Below are 3862 nucleotides of genomic sequence, written 5' to 3'. Positions count from 1 at the left end.
TAAACCAGAAAGAGCTGAAACAGAGAAAGAAAATTATAGACCACTTCTCTAATGAATATTGATGTAAATATTTCAAATAAAATATTAACAAAGAGAATTTAGCAATTTATCACCATGTTTATGAACTATGAACAGGTGATATTTATACCAGAAAACAGGACTGGTTCAATATTAGGAAAACTACCAGTATAATTTTACTATGTCAATAATAAAATTAATAGATATATGATTCTCTCAAAAGATGCAGATTTTTTTGAGAAAATACAGCACCCATTCCTATTAAAAAAAAACACTAGAGAGTATAGGAATAAATGGAATTTTCCTCAAAATGATAAGCAGTATCTATCAAAAAACATCAGTAAGCATTATATATGCTAGAAATTTTCCCAATAAGATCAGTGGTGAAATAAGGATGCCCATTATCACCACAATTATTCATTAATGGACTAGAAATCTTTGCATTAGCAATGAGAAGAAAAAGAAATTGAAGGAGGTAGAAAAGACAATGAGAAAACAAAACTATCACTCTTTGTAGATGATAAGATGATATACGTCCGAGAATCCTAGAAAATCAACTAAAAAATACTTGAAATAATTAACATTAACAAAATTGCAGGAAATAAAACCACATAATTCATCAGCATTTCTAGATTTTTACCAACAAAGCCAAGTAAGAGTTAGAAAGAGAAATTCCATTTAAAATAACTGGACATAATATAAAATTTGGGGGATTCTACCTGCCAAGATAAATCCAGGAACTATATGAACACAATTATAAAAGACTTTTCACACAAATACAGTCAGATCTAAACAACTGGAAAATATCAATTGCTCATGGGTAGACTGAGCTAATATAATAAAGATTACAATTCTATCTAAATTTATCTATTTATTCACTGTCATACACCAAAAAGTTATTATATAGGTCTAGAAAAATAATAACAAAATTCATCTGGAGGTACAAAAGTTCAAGAATATCAAGGGTGTTATTGAAAACATGCAAAGGAAGATGGTTTAGTCAAACCAGACCTAAAACTATATTATAAAGGAATAATCAACAAAGATATTTGGTACTGGTCAATAAATAGATTATTGTTGGATCAGTGGAGTAAATTCAGTACAGAATAACAGTACTAAATGATTATAATTATCTACTGTTTGATAAACCCAGGATTCCAACAACTGGAATAAGAACTATTTAACAAAAACTGCTGAGAAAATTGGAAACTACTACAGCTGAAACTAGGTATAGACCCACATCTCACACCCTATACAATAAAGTCAAAATGAGTGTAGGATTGAGACAAAAATTGATACCATAAAGCAATTTAGAGGAAAAAGGAATAGTTTATCAAGAGATAGGGAATATTGTAAATTGAAAAATGGATAATTTTGATTACATTAAATTAAAAGGTTTTTCACAACATAACCAATGCAACACAGAAAACTGAGAAACATTTTTCATAGCTAATGATTCTGATAAAGGTCTCATTTCTAAAATACATAGAGAACTGTGTCAAATTTATGAATGTACACATCATTCTCCAACTGATAAATGGTCAAAGGATATGAACAAGCAGTTTTCAAATGAAGAAATTAATGCTATCTAAAGTCACATAAAAATGTTCTAAATCACTATTGATTAGAGAAATACAAATTAAAACAACTCTCAGATATCACTTCAGCCTCCATCAGATTGGCTTATATGAGACCTTGATGGACTCACTCATTCCATCAGTGCAACAATCAGGGACAATTTGGGGCTCTCTACAATGGAGAATACCATCTATATCCAGAGAAACAACTGTGGAGTTGGACCAAGGTCTATTACCTTAAATTTAGAAAAGAAACTGATATCTTATTGTCTGATCTTGCTATCTCTTATACTTTATGTTTCTTCCTTAAGGATATGATTTCTCTCTCATCACACTCAATTTGGATCAATGTACACCATGAAAATAATGTAAAGACTGACAAATTGCCTTCTGTGGGGGGTGGGGAGAGGGAAGTAAGATTGGGGGGGAATTTTAAAACTCAAAATAAATAAAATCTTTAATAAAAAAATAAATTTTAAATAAATGTTTATTCATTGATTCCTTGATCTAATTTGACTCTTCCTCTTCCTCTTCCTCAAAGTGGTGTTAATATCATATGAATAGTGACAGAACTTCAATTAAAACTAGATTCCGGATCCCCAGATTTATGCCCACAAGGTCCCATGTAAGTCAAACACCACACTAACTCCACTGCTTCATTTTAAAAACATGTCTTATTGAACTCTGCTGAGATGGAAGCCTTAATACATGTTGATGCCATTTGGATTTTGGCTTGAAGTTTCATCCAAGGGGTAGGGAACAGGCATTGGGACACTTCCCTTCCTCAAATTAGGCAATCAAGGACATCTTCCTTCAGCAGATTATCAGCTTCTTTTGAGTTTCTTGTTACTTGTCTGGATAGTATTCAACACAATTTAATACAATTCAATTTGAGAATTTTTCAAGATAGAAGTGGAAGCACCTAATCAAAGCAGTCAAAAGTCAATAACTGGTTTCCTGGCCAGTGCAGGACATGGCATCGTGGCAAGATGATACCTTTTTCCCTCAGGAATTTGTGCTGCACATTTAAGTAGATGAACCCAATGATGGAAGAATGTTTTCCCATTAATATCCAGTAGATAACTATAAAATTTCAGCTGAGCAAACAAAATTTTTTCCTGGAATGATATCATTTTATTTCCTTTTTTCCTGTTTCTGTTTAAAAGTGAAAGATTTACAAATAAAATCCAGTGAGTTACCAATCTTGTCAACTCCAGGTGTGTCTCTAGCCCCTCCTACACTTCCACTATCACAACCTTACTGGTGAACTTCTCCTTTAGAGTAAAACAAGCACCTTCCTTAGCTCATAAACTTTCTTGGAAGCAGGGATTGTCTTTTGTCTCTTTTTTAGATCCTTAGTGTCTAGCATGATGTCTGATGCAAAACAGGGTATTTAATAATGTTTAATTGATTCTAACTGTTCTCCTTACCTCCATTATCCCCTTTCAAATTATTCTTTATATAGCAACCAAACAATTTTTATCTTGTAAGTGTATTTACATCAGTTCCAGGTGGTTCCCCATTACACACAAAATTGAATATAAAGTCTTTATCCAAGTATCAAAAGTTTTCTGAAATCTGACTCCAAATCACCTTTTCAGCTTTATTTCAAAAAGCTCCCAGTCCTTCTTGCCCAAAGTGGATTACTCCTATTCCTTCAAGTTAACACTGCCCTCTCCTCCTTCTATTCATATGCCTAGACCATCCCCAAGGCAAGAATGAACTCCAACTCTATCTCTACTTATTGAAATCCTTTTATTCATTCAGGACTTCATTTAGGTGCCATCTACTCCATGAAGTTTTCCTTGACCCTCCTAGCAGTTTGAAATTATTCCCTTTCAAATTTCTCAACCCTCATCAACCTCTTAAATTCTAATTTATATTCTAACAATCTGTTTATGTGAACATAAAGTAGACAGTACAATTTTGAATGCAGATAGCTCAGATGCATGGGAATAAGAGTTATGAAATCTGTCATAACGGCTGTGAGCAAGTTCCTGAGTTGTCTGAGACTCAGTTTCTTTAGCTGTAAGCTGGATATATTTTTTTAGAAGTTAACTTTTAATGGTACAATTGTAAGGTCAGAATGAGATAATGTATAAAATTCATTTTGATGGAATACTGAACTTAGAAAAACATGAAAAGGCTTAGACAAAATAAAGAGCAAAATGAGCAGAACTAAGATAATAGCATATATAGTAGCAGAAATATTGTTTTAAGAATGACTTGAATCTAATGTCATTCTATGATAAAAGACCAAAATTATC

This window comes from Macrotis lagotis, chromosome X (assembly GCF_037893015.1).
Source record: "Macrotis lagotis isolate mMagLag1 chromosome X, bilby.v1.9.chrom.fasta, whole genome shotgun sequence".
Taxonomy (NCBI): Eukaryota; Metazoa; Chordata; class Mammalia; order Peramelemorphia; family Peramelidae; genus Macrotis; species Macrotis lagotis.
Note: the sequence above shows the minus strand (reverse complement) of the source record.